Below are 19,286 nucleotides of genomic sequence, written 5' to 3'. Positions count from 1 at the left end.
AGCTTTTGATAAGGTTCCCCATGATGTTCTGATGGATAAATTGAAGGAGTGCAATCTGGATTTTCAGATACTTAGGTGGATAGGGAATTGGTTAGAGAACCACACTCAAAGAGTTGTTGTCAATGGTGTTTCAGCAGACTGGAGGGAGGTGAGTAGCGGGGTACCTCAGGGCTCGGTGCTTGGTCTGGTACTTTTTAACGTATTTATTAATGATCTAGATGAGGGGGTGGAGGAACTACTCATCAAGTTTGCAGATGGCACCAAATTGGGAGGACTGGCAAATACTCCAGAAGATAGAGACAGAGTTTAACGAGATCTGAACACAATGGAAAAATGGGCAAATGAGAACAAGATGCAATTTAATAAAGATAAGTGTAAAGTTCTGCATCTGGGTCATAAAAATGAAAAGCATGCCTACGGGATGGGGGATATGCTTCTAGGTAACACTGTGTGTGAACGAGACCTTGGGGTACTTGTGGATTGTAAACTAAACATGAGCAGGCAGTGTGATGCAGCAGTAAAAAAGGCAAATGCCATTTTGGGCTGTATCAACAGGGGCATCACATCAAAATCACAAGATGTCATAGTCCCATTGCATACGACACTGGTCAAACCACACTTGAAGTACCGTGTGCAGTTCTGGAGGCCTCACTTCAAGAAGGACGTAGATAAAAATGAAAGGATACAGAGGAGAGCGACAAAGATGATCTGGGGCCAAGGGACCAAGCCCTATGAAGATAGGTTGAGGGACTTGGGAATGTTCAGCCTGGAGAAAAGGAGGTTGAGAGGGGACATGATAGCCCTCTTTAAGTATTTGAAAGGTTGTCACTTGGAGGAGGGCAGGATGCTGTTTCCGTTGGCTGCAGAGGAAAGGACACGCAGTAATGGGTTTAAATTACAAGTACAACGATATAGGCTAGATATGAGGAAAAAATTTTCACAGTCAGAGTAGTTCAGCAGTGGAATAGGCTGACTAAGGAGGTGTGAGCTCCCCCCCACTGGCAGTCTTCAAGCAAATAGCGGCCGCGAATTAGCGCGGCCGCCGTTGACGCGGCGGTGGGCGCCCCGGATCGGCGCGGACCCGGCTGCGTCAGCAGCCGCGCCGCGGCGCGCCAGGAGAGGGGCGGGGCTGCAGGCCTTAAATAGGCCGTGCGCACGCAGCCCGCCCTCTTCCCCGTCGACCTCGCGCCCGGACAGTTACCCTCCCTTCCCGCCCTGTTTCTTATCGTTTTCGTCGCAGTCGTGGGGTTATGCAAGGCAGGGAGCCCGTTGGCAGTGAGCCCGTCTGCGTACGGGACTCCCTGGAGTAGGGGGTCTCGTTAAGGAGACCGGCCACAACTGGGCGCGGCCTACCCGGCTGGGAGGCCAGGGGCCCGGGGCCAAGCGAGGGGAGGGGGCCCCTTGGAGGCGGACGCCTGTGGGGCCCCCTATGGTCGCTTCCCAGGGATCCCGCGGTGGAAGGCATCCCATCCTCCCGGCTGGGAGTGAGGCGAGGAGCTGGAACGCCGCGGGCATGGTGGTCAGCCGGCCGGTTGACAAGGTGGGGCTCCCTTACCTGGCATACGGGCCAACCCTCCGGCTGGGAGGGGTCTGGTTAATAAACGGCTGCGGCCAATTTTGTTGCCAAGTTCGGGTCTGCGTCGTTACTGGGATAGTCGCCACCTGCTAGTCAAAGTTTGGATACACACTTTTCTTGGATGCTTTAGGATGCTTAGGGCTAATCCTGCGTTGAGCAGGGGGTTGGACTAGATGGCCTGTATGGCCCTTTCCAACTCTATGATTCTGTGATTCTTTCCCCTCCCTGTATAGGTGGAGACTGGATTTGCATTTGCCCTCCCACTAGCTGATTTGCAGTAGGGTGGGATGCCCTTGGGTGAAGAGGTATCCCTGCCTCCAGCAAGGGGTCTGGCAACTCGAACATGTATGGCCTCTTCCTGCTATCTTTGCATGCATCGATGCCTACTGCCATTGTGTGCATGGAGCTGAGGACTGGGAGACTAAACCTAACAATGGCTTTAGAAGAGAAAACGAACAGAATCCTAAAGGGAGACATAAGAACAAAGCAGTAGCCTTATGATCTCCTGTATTCTGAAATGACACTGGGAAGATAGAGAGGGCATGGTAGAGATTTCCCCACTGCTACAATTTTGCTTAAATCAGTTGGATTCTCCACTGAGGACATTTAATCCATCCAGGCCCTGCTGGTGACCAGTGCAGATAGTAGCTGCATGTGAGTGTGGCAGGAAAAGCCAGGTCCTCTCCTCCCTTCTGAAGACTATAATGTGAAGCTTTGGGTAGCGGGCTCATGGGTTAGTGATTCTAAATAGTCTCTCCAGTCAAAGTAGCAAATAGCATGTTTAAAACATTTTATTACTAAGCATACTTAAAACAGATAGTGAGACAAGTTTGCAGGCAAGGTGCAATAACACTGAAGTAGAGGAAATAAAATAAAACGATTTCTAGCGGACTAAACACAATCAGCAAGGATCTCTCTAACCGAGAGATGGATCAAGCATATCCCTTCCACAAGACATCTGGGCTTGGCGAAAAGAAGGCAAAAAGCAAAAGTAAAGTGCCACTTTAAAACTCTTATTGAAGAAGGCTTTAACAAATAAACTTACTTTATGATGACCTTAGGGCAGGGGTAGTCAAACTGCAGCCCTCCAGATGTCCATGGACTACAATTCCTATGAGCCCCCTGCCAAATGCTGGCAGGGGCTCATGGGAATTGTAGTCCATGGACATCTGGAGGGGCACAGTTTGATTATTCCTGCGCTTAGGGTGTCCTTCCACTCAGCTCCTACGATGGTGCAAAGTTCAAAAGCCTGTAAGATGCAGTGAGAGAAGAATGAATGAGTATGAGACTTGGGAGTAAATCAGTTGGACACCTCTCCCTCTATGTTGACAGGTGGCTGAACCCGATCTGGATAGCCCAGGCAAGCCCAATCACATCATATCTCAGAAACTGAGCAGAGTCAGCCCTGGCCAGTTCTTGCAAGGGTGGCCCCCAAGGAATTTCAGGAAAGTGACATGGGGACAGGCAATGGCAAACCACTTTCTAATGTGTCATGCCTGGCTGCCAGACAATCTTAGGATCTTCTGGCTACATAACACATAGGCCCCAGGATAGAGACATAAATAAATAATCCATGCATTGATTTTACTGTCTTCCCCTCCCATTCAGAGGCTGAAATGTCATTACCTTCTCTGTGGAATGGAGTTTGGTGCTCTACTGAAAGCTCAAACAGGTCAATCCTGTTCCACCCATGCCTAGAAAAGGCCAATGGCAGGATGAGTGTGGGTGTTGGCTCTGCATTACAAACTTGGTGACGTTAGGTGTAAATAACAGCTCTTTTTTTGCATGGGTGTTTCCTAGGTGCCATGCTGTCTGTAGAAACCCTGAATTCTTGAAAAATACAGGAAGTTGTCTCATAGGCTGTCTCAACAGAAGCTTAGACCCTACGTACTTTGGAAACATTGCCCCACATCAAGTATTTACTAATTCTAGCTCAGAGGACATGGTTTCAGTGTTCAAGCTTCAGGATCGATGCTAGCTGCATTGTTACTAATGTAGACATCTTCTTTGGATTGAGCCTACAATGGAAGAAGAGCTGCAGACCAGCCACTTAAACTGGAGGAACCGTAGGATAGAACAAACACATCTCTGTTGTTTAGAGATCAGCTGAAATTTTGGGGGTTGGCAATCATATCAAAGGTACTGAGATACAATAGTGTAAGTGCCCACCAAGGGGTTTTAGAAAGGGGGCAGGGGGAAGGGGTTGCCCAGCAAGGCTTATGAATAGCCTGTGGAGGCCTGATTAGCTGCACAGATTTTGTAAAAATATTGCTTTGGAAGAAACTGTTAGAAAAATATCAGGATCTAATCACTGTATATATGGGTGGCATATAGATCTCCCCTCAATGTTCAGTTGCTACAGAACACAGCAGCTCAGCTATTACTGGGAGCTAGGTGGAACAACCATACTACTGCCATTCTGCGGTAGAAGAAGAAGAAGGGTTGGTTCTTATATGCCGCTTTTCCCTACCCAAAGGAGGCTCAAAGCGGCTTACAGTTGCCTTCCCGTTCCTCTCCCCACAACAGACACCCTGTGAGGTGGGTGAGGCTGAGAGAACCCTGATATCACTGCTTGGTCAGAATAGTTTTATCAGTGCTGTGGCGAGCCCAAGGTCACCCAGCTGGCTGCATGTGGGGGAGTGCAGAATTGAACCCGGAATGCCAGATTAGAAGTCCGCACTCCTAACCACTACAAAAAACTGGCTCTCCTAACCACTACACCAAACGGTCACTCCATTGGCTCCAGGTGGCCATCAGTTACTGGGCTCAGTTTAATGCCTTGGCTATTCATGGCCTTGGTCTATCATATCTGTAATTCATGGCCTTGGTCTATCATATCTCTCTTCCTAAGCTCCAGCACAATTTAATTAATTAATTAATTTACTGCCCTCCCTGGAGGCTCAGGGCGGTTTACATGGAACATATGAATGATACATAAAACAATCTATAACACATGAATAACAATAATATTAATAACAGGTAGTTGTAACAATAAACAGTGTAAAAACAGGGCCTTCTGAAGATGCCACCCTGTAAATGGGCAAAACCAACAGCTGCCTGTAAACATGCATTCTTTCTGTTGTGGACCCCACCTTATGGATGGCCTTCCTGAAGTTAGGAAGGTTCCCGCTCTCCTGGTTTCCCACAAATGATGAAAAACTGAATTATTCAGGCGGGCTTTTTTTACACAAGTAAGATGGCTGTACTATAATTAAATGGTTTATAAAGATGCTTTGATAAAAGACAGTACAGTGTGCTGTGTGTTGCTGCTAAGTAACTTCTGGATCATTTAATGTGTCTTAAACCCAGTCCTCCATATTATAGACTGCCTCTCTTAACCACTACACCAAGCTGGCTTTCATAAGAAAAATCTTCTGTTTTATTTTTGCTCAGTCATATTTACTTAATACAGAAATGCTTGGATTCAGTCAAGGCCTCTGTTTGACTGTTATAAAGCTGCCATTTCACCCAGCCAGAAGGTGCACAAAGACATATACTTCCAGACACTGGTTCCCTGGGAATGGAATCCACACACTGAACCACAGGCTGCAAAGATTCACCCTGTTGCTTTAATCACTGCTGCAAATATGCAGGTTGGCAGAGTTTCAACATGCAGGAGTTTTCTGTGTACTTCCTCCAGCTTAATGAGAGCCAGTTTGGTATAGTGATTAAGAGCGGTGGCCTCTAATCTGGAGAGCTGGGTTTGATTCCTCACTTCTCCACATGAAGCCAGCTAGGTGACTTTGGACTAGTCACAGTTCTGTTAGAGAGCTGTTCTCAAAGAGCAGTTTCTTTCAGAACTCTCTCAGCCCCACCTACCTCCCAGGCTGTCTATTGTGGGGTGGGGAGGGAAGATGATTGTAAATTGCTTTGAGACTGCTTTGGGTGGTGAAATGTGTAGAAAATAATCCTCCTCCTTCTTCTTCCTTTTCCCTTCCACTTGGGACTATATCTTGGCTCTCAGGGCTTGGCTGCCACAGCTACTCTAGTAACTTGTCTCACCTCCCCCTTTCCCCCCCTCATACCCATGCTATAGCTGTATAACAGCTCCATTAAAAATGGAAACAGAATGCAATGCAGCCTTGAATTGTCTTAGCTCTGTAGGAATTACTGATTTTAAAAAAGAACCCCCCCCCGACTCTAGGGCAGCATGGCATTAAAAATATGCAGGGAAATGTTGTCCACTAGAAAAATCATAGATGTTGGCAGAACCTTTGCTGGACAAGAAAATATGCACCACTCTTTCTGGGAGGCATAGAATTGCCCTTGGATAATGTTCCCCCCCCTTCCCAAAGCATAAACAGTGTGATAAACAGTGTGTGATAACAGCAGCAATGTTCTTCATAGCTACTATTGTTGGCTTCATTAGTCGTTGTTATCCCTCCTCCTTTTGAGCCTTTCAGAGCTAATCATGCCTACTTCATTTAGACTAGCAATAAAAAGCACATGATTAGAACAGCTGTTGAGCATTATTGAAGAGTATATATTTTATTTATCTAATTTAAAAAAGTCACTGAAATCTAGCTTGCTGGTGCCTGGCAGGGTAACGTGCTAGTCACCAATCAAAGCACCAGAGAAAGCACCAGACCACTGAAGAAAGTCCATGTCCAAAAGCACCTTACACCTCTGGGTCTAATCCTCAAGGGAAAAAAATTCCCTGAGCCAACACTTTTATTCATGCTGCAGCCTGTCCTATACCTAGTCTATGGTTGTTCCCTGTTGATCCTGAAGGCCCCCATCACAGCTATAATGAGTGACTGAGAACATCTGGCTAGCTGTGAAATTGCTCCCCTCTCTGACTCTGCAGCAGAGTAAGAGCTTCTCCTGCTCTTGAAATTTTGGATTAAGGGCAGGCGTGAATAATGGATTGGGATGATGTGTATGCCTGCCCATCGCTAGAACATCTGCAGATGCTTGGCATTTAACTTGCATTTTGCTTTCCCCTCACTTGTTTGAAAATGAATATTTTTTTTCAAAAGTCTTTGCTCATTCATTAAATTGGCTGTTTGCAGATCTGCTTATAACAAACCACAGCCGGAGTCCAGCTGCAGAACAAGTTGTTCCTGCCGCAACCCTTTGCCAATCTGATCCCCTGTTCTAACCTAATGGCCAGAGGCTAGTCAGTCCCTCTTTCATCCCCCTCCCCAGTTTTGGATACTTTTCAATAAGTAGAAGACTCTGATTGTATGTGTAGTATGCGTTGTTACTTGTTCTTGGAGGAACGTACCCACATTTGGATGAGTGGTTTGTAGTTAGGAACATTAATGACTATAATTCCTGGCATCTGTTCACTCACCATTGAGTTCTTGTTTGTGCCATTCTAGATTACCCAAACCAGGTCATCCTTTAAAGGTGAGTCACATGAACCATATACTCTGCAGATTGTGCTGATTTCCCCCAGGAGTTAAAGAGCTGCTCTGCAATATTTCTTGAGAAAGTGAGTAGTCTTGGTCCATTTCAGTTCAAGTGGAGCCCTTGACTCTTGTATAGGGCAAGCATGTCCCAGAACCCTCATCCAACCTCACTTTTGGATTCTCATTCCAAATCCCTCCTCTGTGGCTATAGCCTTAGAGCTGAAATTGGCATAGACACATACCGTATTTGCCAGAGTATAAGACGACCCCCCAACATTTCCACTCAAAATATAGAGCTTGTTACATTACATTACAGTACTATGGGCCAATATGGGCAGCTATGTCTATCCCAACTGAAGTGCACCCGGCATATAGGTCGACCCCCCCCCCACTTGAAGGCATGTTTTTCAGGGGGGAAAAGTACTCTTATACGCCAGCAAATACTGTATTCAATCTTCCCTCTTCTCTCATCCAACTAAGCTGCCCTTTAAAATACAGCTCTGTTCTTTTTCCACCCTCCCAAAGTCCCAGAAGTTCACCTACTTCCCAGTTGTCTTTCATCTCTCTCTTCCTCAAGGGCACCCCACACACAAATACATACACTGATAGGTTTTATTGAATCTAATTGTGAGTGGATTAAATATGCTTAGATAATATATAGGCACCATTGAGACAGAAAATTGCTTTCACAGAAGCTTCAAAATAAGAATTGCTTCTAAGAAATGATATCTGCTAAATAAGAGAATTCCTATGACTTTGATCTTTTTTTTTCTCTCTCTCTCCTTTTCTGTTTGCTTTTGGGTAATCAATAAGATAATCTTATTATTTGTAAGCTCCCTCAGTTCATGAAAAGCATTTCAGCAGCCATGCAACTGTGTTTACAACATCCCTAAGGCAGGGTGGGAGAGATGTAGGTGCTAGACCCCTATGGTCACCTCTATTCCATGCATACCACCTGAAAGGCTTACTGGCATCCTAGGCCACCCATGCATGACTCTCAAGCTGAATGGCCATGTCTTTCTACCATGCTGGAACAGGGACTTTTCTGTGTATATCAGGTAGGTATCCAGAGTGACAGAAATGATTGGAGGAATCCTGATTTTGATATGTTCATTGATAGAACTGTATATTCTGCCCCTTTTTGGAATGAGTGAAATTGTGTGAGCTTCAAGATGGCAAAAACTAGGCCCAGCTTTGTTTGAACTAGTACAAAGGGTAACATGAACCGCCCAAATTCTAAAGCTTTAATTTCTAGTCCATATCATCTGAATCTCCTATATTTCTTGTTGAGACAGGACTGCTTCTGATTTATTGCCTGCGATTGCCTCTTTTATTTGCCATCTAAATTTGTACTGTTAATTATTTTGATACAGTAGAGCGGTCATAGCCAGACACCCAGTTTATAATGTTATTGTGTGTTTCTTTTAGTTATGGATTTAGTGAAGACATTTTTGTGGGGTCAAAGCCTACCTTCTTCTGAACCATATTGTCATACTCTAGCTAATATGAGGATTTTATAAATGGAAGGAAAGAGTGCTCCAACCAAAGAAACTGTGCCTCGGGTGTTCATGCTCTGATTATGAACAGGAGGGATGATAATGATATCAGTGTTTGTCTTTTGTGGCCCTTCCTTGCATGCCCAGGGTATTGCTGATCGCCACTGTGGGATCCTAGTGAATTTCCTCCATGAGGAAATTTCCTCCTAGTGAATTTCCGTCCATGAGGTTCGGAGTTCGATCCCAGCATCCGGCTCAAGGTTGACTCAGCCTTCCATCCTTCCGAGGTTGGTAAATGAGTACCCAGCTTGCTGGGGGGTAAACAGTAATGACTGGGGAAGGCACTGGCAAGGCCACCCTGTATTGAGTCTGCCATGAAAACACTGGAGGGCATCACCCCAACGGTCAGACATGACTTGGTGCTTGCACAGGGGATACCTTTACCTTTATATATATACCAGGTTGTTCTTTCCTTGAAATAATAAACTCACAGGATTAAACAAACAAGGAGTTAACATATTTCTGGTTTGAACACAACACTGGAATAGATGAGGTAGAGGTTACAAAATTTCTTTGCATTTGAACATCTGAACTATTTCCCTATTCCAGCATTTGAGATCCTTCATTACAAATTAATCCTTTTCAAACAGTGTTAAGTTACTCTTTTCCACAGCTTCACTAAGCTAGACTCATTTGTAATTGAAATAACTGCTGTCTCCATCGCTTCCCTCTGGCTGCTCTTGGGGAGAGGTGTTATAGTGCAGTGGTTAAGAGTAGAATACCCCTTGAAGGGCCAGGTTTGATTCCCCACTCCTCCACATGCAGCCAGCTGGGTGACTTTGAGCTAGTCACAGTCATGTTAGAGCTGTTCACACTGAGCAGTTCTACCAGAGCTCTTCCAGGCCCACCTACCTCGCAGGGTGTCTGCTATGGGGAATGGGAGGGTAGCTGATCGTGAGCTGCTTTGAGACTCATTCAGGTAGTGAAAAATGGAGTATAAGAAACAATTCTTCATATAAATCCTACAAGTGGCTTTGCTTCTTTTCCAGAAATGTGTGCATGTGTGGAGGGAGGCTATATAACCACTTTACAGCCATTCTCCCACTGTTCATATGTGAAAAATGAAAAGGCCATTCTTTAATGGGCATTTATCAAGTTTTGGATAGGTGAAAGCCAAGGAAGGCTGTTTTAAGCATGCTTATACTAGATTCAAGTAGGTAGCCATGTTGGTCTGAAGCAGTAGAACAAAGTTTCCAGGAAGGTTGACTTACAGTCACATTTCAGATTTCCTCTGCTTGTTTGATTTCATTCTGAGTCCCTCTTCCAAACCACTTTTCTTTCTTACTAGTGTCTAGAATTCTGGACTGCTTCCCTTAACCTCTTGGAATTCAGACTTGACAAGAGAAGTAGTTTCTTTCTTTCCTTCTTTTTATTGCCTGGTTTAAATCAAACACTTGAACAATCCGAATTCCACAAGCAGCCGACAGTCATTAGTCTCTGAGAGGTGCATTTAAAGGCTGTCTGGATAATGTGGCGAAATATATTCTGCTAAAATATGAAACAGTGACCATGAGCAAGAATTGTTTCCCCTAATCTCTTCTGCTTTGTTTGAACAGCTAACACAGTAGCTCCTGAAAATTGAGCCCTTTGAGCTGCTGGAACTTTGATTAATGGAAAGCAATTTTTAGATATCTTTGCTGAACAGCCTAAACCCCATGCATATGGGATATTCTCGGAGTTCTGAATGCAAATGAAACTGCCACCTGTTCTTGCATATTTTGGGCTTCCTTTGGTTTTGGGCCTCATGATTTTGTTTTAGCTCCCACATATTATTATAATAACCAAGCAGCTGTATAGCACTTTCAGCATTTAAAATTCTTCATATGCACATTTTCTTATTTCAGTCCTCACAATGGACCTGGAAGTTTGGCCAGCATTATTATTGTCATGTCAGATGGGAGGCTGAAACACAGTGGCTTGTCTAAGGTCACCTACCAAGTTCATGGCGGACGTAAGCATTCATTCATTCATTCATTCATTCATTCATTCATTCAGTCAGTCAGTCAGTCAGTCAGTCAGTCAGTCAGTCAGTCAGTCAGTCAGTCAGTCAGTCAGTCAGTCAGTCAGTCAGTCAGTCAGTCAGTCAGTCAGTCAGTCAGTCCCACAACAGTGGCTCATGGCAGGTAACAACAATCCCACACATAAAATCCCCTAAAGCAGTCATAAAACATCATTAAATCCCACCCTTGGTGGAGACAAATCCCCTCCCCCAGCTCAAAAGACTTCTTAAAATGCCTCAGGGGGACAACCACAGGGGTAGCGTGATGACCTGGCTGACTCAGGGAATCTTTCCCCAGATCTTTCCTTGGTCTCAACCAAAGGCCTAGTGGAAGACTGTTTTACAGGCCCTGTGGAATTGGGAAAGTTCTGTCAGGGTCTTCAGCTCTCTCAGGGGCTCATTCCACTATGTTGGGGCTACAAGTAGAACTGACAGCTCATTAACTGACAGCTAATAGGATTACCAGGTTCTTCCTGGCCACCAGTGGGGGTTGGGATTGTCAGATCTAGGTTGGGAGATTACTGGAGGTTTAGGGATAGAGCCTGGGGGTGACAGGAATCTCCATGGCATATGTCACACAGTTCACCTTCCAAAGTATTCATTTTCTCCAGAGAAACTGATCTCTGTAGTCTGGAGATGAATTGTAATTCCGGGGGGATCCCCAGGTAGTCCTAACAGCCAATATGCTACACCAGTTCTATAGCATGTTTGTTTTATGAAGCAAAGTAAATGTTCAGACATTACTAGCGATACTATAAGTGTGAAGATCCAAAGCACATAGGAGGAAGGCAAATAAAAGAGGACAACCAGCCATGCACATGCTCTTATAGAAGAGACCAGTTCCATTTTCTAAATTATTTCTCATAGCAGTTATATCAATTCACTGGATTTGAGTGTTTCTCTTTCTCTCTGTATCTGCTCTTAATTGGTCAACCTTTAAGTGAAGGAAGCAGATTCCAAACTGGAATTGAAAAGGCCTGGGAGGCCTCATTTTGACACCATGAGAAGGACCCCACATCATGTCTCCTCTTCATCATATTTTTTCTAGACTTAAAAATTTTAATCTCCCCAGCCTTTCCTCATAGGAAAGATGCTCAAACCCACTAATTTTGGTTGCTGTCTTTTTGCATGTATTCTAGCTCTGCAATATCACAATCTGAGATACCAGAACTGCACATAGTATTTTGAATGACACTCCACTGTAGCTTTATACATAGCATTGCAATATTGGCCATTTTATTTTCAATCTCTTTTCTAATCATTCTTAACATGGAGTTTCCATTTTTCACTATCACTGCACACTGGGTGGACATTTTCATTTCAGCTTTCATTTCAATACAATCCAATACAAAACCTTTAATGGCATTCACAATATAAAACAATATACAAATTGGTTCTGTAATAAAAGTCTAAAAAACTGTGAGGAAAGTCACAAGAGGCAAAGGAGCAGCAAATACAAAAAGATGAAGCCAGTGATGTTTACTTCTTTACCCTGTGGGTCATTACTATAGATAAAAACTTGGCTACCCGTTCAGTGGTCTCCGAGTAATTATCAATAAGCAGCAATTCAAGAGCCCTGCCATCTGAGACATTAGGGAAGGGTTGAAGTGGGAAGATCAAGTCAGAACGTTTGTTGTTATACAACTCACATCGCAGAATGATATGGCAAACTGAGGGGCTTTCCGCACCGGGATCCTTATAGCAAATTGTTTGCTGAACGAAAAATCGCCATTTAAAATAGTGGAATTCGTCATTATGCATACCTGACTTTGTAGTGGAATCCAGTTGCGTTTCTATCGTTTCCCAAAGGCTTCCGGTCTCAGCAAAAATCGCTAGAAAGGAAGCGCTATTGCCAAGCTCATCCCGCCCCTGGCCATCAAGCAGCCAATGGGCGGCCGTTAGCATGCTCCCAAACAGCCCCTTTCCCTTTAAGAAAGGTTTTTTTTTTTTAAAAAAACACACCCATTGCAACTAATCTGTGTTGATTCGTTGCAACGGAGAGACCCATCCAGCTGGCAGGTGTGTTTGAGCTGTCGTTTCATCATTGCCACGCTCCCCCGAGTGAAAAAAAAAAATCCCCCCCCCCTCACGGGCCCGATTTTCGGCCGAAAACAGTGTAAAAAATAAAGGGAAAATACATCAGCAAACGGGCTTCTCTGTGCTTAGTGACTAAACAGCTCTGGGGAGGGACTGAAGCCGGGGAAGCCTCTAAACAGAGGCTCGCTGGTGGGTTGAGCCCCGCTCGCTCGGAGAAAAAAAAATGGCTATCGCTTGGCCGGAAGATCAGAGGAGAGAGCCAGGGGGAGGGACTTTGTAGAAACCACAACAATGGTAACGCACAGAACTTTCCCGCTAGTGTTGCAGATTGGTTGCAGGAGTGTAGCGCTTTCCGGAGGGTGAATCCACTTTTGGGGATTTCCCTGAAAGCACTACAAGGAAGCGCTTTTTGCGGATCGGTTTCAGGTGTGTGGCAGATTGTCAACGACGTTGTGCATAATGGCAAATCAGTAGCGTTTTCAATTGGCAACCATTGTGCGATTTTGAAGGCGTGCGAAAAGCCCCTCAGTCTGGTTCTGTATGGCAATACCTGCAAATTCTTTCATTGCGGGGAATTCTCCTATACCTGCCTTCAACCATTGCAGAAGGAAATACGTTTAGTCTGGCTAACATAAACGCTCTGCGGTTTGAAGGTATTATAAGGCTGGAAAAATAGTGTGCCATAGTATTTGGGGTATAGGATAGACCAAAAGCTTGTGGAGAGCACGGTCCCCTTGCACCAGCATAAATTATCTGGAGATCAATATCCTGGATTCTTCTTTGGATAGTTTGAAAAATATGATCCACTCCAGAGTTAGCTAAAGAATCAAGGTCAATGCCTATGGATTTAATTTTAGAGGCAATGGCCTGAGACCATTTCGAAGTATAGTGGTCAGATGGAAGAAGTGCAAGGAGACTATTTGGCGGAGGGCTAAAGAAAAGATGGAGCCAGTATTTGATGGATAAAATCCAAGCACGTGATTCGATATTGTGTTGACCCAGCTCGGCACATAAAGTCAAATAGGTTACCGAATTCGGTAAGTCTAAAATTCTGCGGTAAAAGGCCGCAGACATACAGTCAGCTTCTTTATTCAGAGAATGGATCCATACAGGAATCCCAAAGAGCAGTCGAGGGGTCACAGAGGCTTGAAAAACCTGAAGAGCCACAGGCACATATTGGTTTCCCTTCTGGAAGTGGAAGTGACTAATGGCCTGTGATTTATTCTTGGCCAAGGAAAGACTAGTATTACAATGGGTAGACCATTTTAGGTTATAATGAAAAAGAAGCCCCGGATATCTGAAGGATTTAACCTGTTCAACCTTTTTTCCTTCAACTCTCCAAGTGGCATGCTTCCAAGATTTGGAAAAGATTAAAATTTTGGTCTTTTCAAAATTGATAACTAGGGAATTCAAATCACAGAAGGAGATGAATTTACGTAAAGAACGTTTAAGACCAAGTTTTGTGACTGAGAGAACCACTGCATCATCCGCATATAATAATATAGGAACCTCAGCTGATTTTAATTTGAGGGGATGTCCATCCACTGTGGCCAGATACAGAGGTAGATCAGCAAGGAACAAATTGAACAGGCTTGGGGCTAGTACACAACCCTGCTTTACACCTTTTGATACAGGAATTTTATAGGATAAAGTACCCGAACCATCTAATCTAAAATTAGAGGAATGTAATTTTTGAAGTAAAAAAAGGAGACGGTGTTCTATTCCCAATTTCTTTAATTCCTCCCATAATAAGGGACACTTGACTGAGTCAAAGGCATTATGCAAATCAATAAAAGCTGTATATAATTTCCCCCGCCCCTGCTGGGAGTATTTTTCAGCAAGGAAGGCCAAAATTGAACAGTGATCCAGGGTAGAATACTGAGATATAAATCCGATTTGTTCCCTACCCGGTAAATTAGAAACATTCATCCAATCTTGCAGTTTTTTAAGCAGATGTTTAGCATATAGTTTTCCCACTACGGACAGTAAACTAATAGGTCTATAGTTTTCTAAATTATTGGGATCACCTTTTTTGAAGATAGGGATCAAAATGGAGTTCAACCAGGAGTCCGGGATAGAGCCATATTTATCTGTCCGAGTGAAGAGATGGGCAAGCGAGCCTGACCACCAATCCACATTGTTTCTCAGGAGCTCGGCTGGAATTCCATCTGGACCAGAGGCCTTGTTAAGTTTGAGAGACATAATAAGGTCAACAATCTCATTGTGTGCAGTTTTATAGAAAAACTGAGTCCAGAGGAAAGCTACATGCAACTTCAGACCCTCCAATCACTCTGGGAAGATTGCACCCCCCTTTATATGGTAACCCCCAATCCCCCCCCCCCCCCCGGTTATACTAGCATTAAGTGAGACTGCACAGTCCATTCCTTCTAACAGATATAGATGTTGTCCCTTATACTCTCATCCCATCATTCAGGGCAGTCTGACTGGCTTTGACTATAAATCAAATTTCTGCTGTGGCTGCCCTGTTATTTCAAACAGCTTCCCTAAGGCTGCATGCCAGACACCCATCACCCTTTTTAAAAAAACTGCAAAATTGGACTAAACCCAGATTGGTTTTTGTTTGAGTCAAAGTTGGGCAGAATGATACTTTTAATAATGTCATTTGGAGTAATTTCCCCCCCCCTACCTTCCTATGCCTGTACCATTTTACAGCCTTTCAAAACTTGTATGCCTTTTTCTTGTTGGTGCTATTTCTTTCAAGACTGACCAACTACTCTGATGTACATCTCAAGCATGGGAACAGTCATGTAACTGTTTGGAGGGGGGGGGGAAGCAGTGAACCAGCACAGTTACATTGTCCCCTACAGCAATGTCATTTTGTTAACCTTTTATTTCCTCCCCCCTCACATTTCTGTACTGCCCCTTCCTGGTGCTGGAACATGTATCTCCATTTTGTTTGTTTGAAGCAGGGAGGGAAGAGAGAGAGAAAGCAATGAGCAGGTAAAAGGAAGGGAAATTTTTAAATTTTTATAGCTAAAAATGTACTTATATCTCTTCAAATGTATAATCTTCAGTGTAAACCTTGTTCAATATTCCCAGTTGCAGATGGTATTAGATGCATGGGGGGAAATGCACTATAAATGAAGGTAGATATTTAAACTCAATTGCCTGAAAATCCATCTATGTAATAACTATGGTTGTATTTTAGTTGCATATTAAAATCTCCTTAATTCGTGACTAGCCATGCCATTGCTGAAGAGGAAGAAACTGAAAGTTTGAAAGCAAGAGATCAGGAAGAATATTGTGAGAAAATATGGGCTATGAGTATGCTATAAAGCAGGAGACTGACTCAGAATTCTGTGAAGACAACACATTGTTCATTTCAAACATATGTTTCAGGTAACCCAACAGTCAATTATTAACCTCAGCATCACTAGACAGCCAATACATAAATCAACTAGATTACATAATTGGAAGCAGAAGATGCAGAAATTCTATTCTGTGTACTGAAACAAGATGGGAAGCTGATTGTGGTACAAACCATAAACAATATCTAAAAGCAGAAGAAAACAGAAGAAAACACCAAAACATTCCTAGTGCCAAAAGATAATCGAAACAACATTCCTGAAGAGTTTAAAGACCATGTAAAGAATATATTTACATTCCTAAATTCAGGTGAATGTAAACCAGAAGAACTGTGGGTAGAAACCAGAGATATTGTCAAGGAAGAATGTGTAAAGATCCCTCTTTGTCACCTGTTAAAATTCCAGTTTCCTCTTTCTTCAGTGGGCCTACCATTTTTATGTTCTTCTCTTGCTCTGAACATAACCAAGGAACCCCTGTTTTGCTTATGCTCATCATCCCTTGCTAGCCTAAGCTCACACTGAGTTTACCATTTATAATTCCCTTCAAGCACTGGCTTTTTTGTTTACATTCATCCTTAGTTATATGGCCATCCTTCCATTTCATAAATATGACTTTTAAAATGATCAGATCTTTAGGAAGCTGTTTCTGTAGCCATCATATGGCTTCATGTTCCTCCCATCTTTCCTTCTCATTTGGAATAATTTGTTCACTCCAATATCTTGCTTTTAAGAAACTCCAACCCCTCTTGAACTCCCTTCTCCTTGAGTATTTCTGTCTCAGAATGTTGGTTGGTCCTTATAACATCTCCGCTGTGGTATCTTTTGGTCTTTGGTGTAAATGATAAATGGAATATGCTGTTAGCTGGTTGAGGATTTGGCAGGATTAGGGAGCAGGGGAGTGTTTTTGCTGGAAGGTCAAACATCTTGGGGACCCAAGAATTAATTTGCAGATCCTGGATTGCCACAACTGGCTTGTCAGGCCAGCTTGCATAGAAAGGCTATCACTCTGCCTGATCCATTACCAAAGAGAAATCCATGCATGTTTGATGAAAGTGGAACCACCAGGTTCCAAGCTACCCCCTCTTGAAGACCTGGTGAGCTATGGAGCATTAATTGAACTCAGAAAGGTTGGGCATCTATAATTCATTAGAAACCCCTCCAGATAATCCCATTGGTTGAACTGCAGAGGCCTTGATGCTTAGAGGAAGCAGATTTCATAAACCTGTGATGTTCAAGTGATTTATTCTCAGTAGCATCTGGTTCTTCTAGGACTGAATATTAAATACCATTCAAAGCCTGGCTTCCACATCAGCCAAGTAACAGGAGGCGGAAGTGAAGCAAATGGTGATCCCACATGAAACTTCAAGATTAGTAATGCTTCAGTTGCAGCAAACAACGTGTTTGAAAAATTGAAGCATTGCTACTCTAAGGTTTTTTCCCTCTCATTAAGTGCTCTGTAAGGTGTGATAGATAATTTGTTTCAAATTAAAAAGGAATATTTAGAATGTAAGTTCTAAATATTGTTGTCATTCTTCATAATTACAGCCGATCTGCAGCAACTGTTGGCACAAACTTAACACCTACTGAATCAATCTAGATTGATGGGAATTGTAGTTTTCTCTGACTTCTGAATCAGTTGATGAACTTTGTTGGTCTTAAGGTGACACTGGACTCAACATTTGTTCTGTTGCTTCAGATCAACATGCCTTCCCACTTGAAGCTATTATTCTGTTTACCCCGCTGGGAAATCATTCTGGGGGAAGATGAATGGTAAGCCATGCTTTATCTACGTCCTTCTTGAAGTGAGGCCTCCAGAACTGCACACAGTACTCCAGGTGTGATCTGACCAGTGCTGTATACAATGGGACTATGACACTTGGAGTACTGTGTGCAGTTCTGGAGGCCTCACTTCAAGAAGGACATAGATAAAATTGAAAGGGTACAGAGGAGAGCGACGAAGATGATCTGGGGCCAAGGGACCAAGCCCTATGAACATAGGTTGAGGGACTTGGGAATGTTCAGCCTGGAGAAAAGGAGGTTGAGAGGGGACATGATAGCCCTCTTTAAGTATTTGAAAGGTTGTCACTTGGAGGAGGGCAGGATGCTGTTTCTGTTGGCTGCAGAGGAGAGGACACGCAGTAATGGATTTAAACTTCAAGTACAACGATATAGGCTAGATATCAGGAAAATGTTTTTCACAGTCAGAGTAGTTCAGCAGTGGAATAGGCTGCCTAAGGAGGTGGTGAACTCCCCCTCACTGGCAGTCTTCAAGCACAGGTTGGATACACAGGGCCGTTCCGCATTCGTCCAAAATAGCACAATGGTTACTAATTGAAATTGCTACAGTTTTGCCGTTATGCACAACGTCGTTGACAATCTGCAACACTCCTGAAACCGATCCGCAAAAAGTGCTTCGTTGTAGCGCTTTCAGGGAAATCCCAAAAAGTGGATTCACCCTCCGGAAAGCGCTACACTCCTGCAACCAGTCTGCAACGCTAGCGGGAAAGTTCTGTGTGTTACCATTGTTGCGGTTTCTGCAAAGTCCCTCCCCCTGGCTCTCTCCTCTGATCTTCTGGCGAAGCGATCGCCATTTTTTTTTCTCAGAGTGAGCGGAGATCAACGCACCGGCAAGCCTTCGTTTACCCAGTGAGGCTTCCCCGGCTGCAGTCCCTCTGTTTAAAGTCACCAAGCACAAGCATCGCAGAGGCCCATTTGCTGGTTTATTTTCACTTTATTTTTCACACTGTTTTCGGCCGAAAATCGCGCCCGTGAGGGGGGGGGGATTTTTTTTTCACTCGGGGGAAGCGTGGCAATGATGAAACGGCAGCTCAAACACCACCTGCTAGCTGGATGGGTCTCTCCGTTGCAACAAATCAATGCATATTCGTTACAACGGGTGTGTGTGTGTGTGTTTTTTTTTTAAAAACCTTCCTTAAAGGGAAAGGGGCTGTTTGGGAGCATGATAACAGCCGCCCATTGGCTGCTTGACGGCCAGGGGCGGGATACAGCTCAGCAATAGCGCTTCCCGGCTAGTGATTTTTGCCGAAACCGGAACCCTGTGGGAAACGATAGAAACGCAACTGGATTCCACTACAAAGGCAGGTATGCATAACGACAAATTCCACTATTTAAAATGGCGATTTTTCGTTCCGCAAACAATTTGCAACATGGATCCCGGTGCGGAATGGCTCACACTTTTCTTGGATGCTTTAGGATGCTTAGGGCAAATCCTGCGTTGAGCAGGGGGTTGGACGATGGCCTGTATGGCCCCTTCCAACTCTATGATTCTATGATCTTGTGATTTTGATGTGATGCCCCTGTTGATACAGCCCAAAATGGCATTTTCCTTTTTTACCGCTGCATCACACTGCCTGCTCATGTTTAGTTTACAATCCACAAGTACCCCAAGGTCTTGTTCACACACAGTGTTACCTAGAA

The sequence above is a fragment of the Paroedura picta genome, chromosome 4 (genome assembly GCF_049243985.1).
Source record: "Paroedura picta isolate Pp20150507F chromosome 4, Ppicta_v3.0, whole genome shotgun sequence".
Lineage (NCBI taxonomy): Eukaryota > Metazoa > Chordata > Lepidosauria > Squamata > Gekkonidae > Paroedura > Paroedura picta.
Note: the sequence above shows the minus strand (reverse complement) of the source record.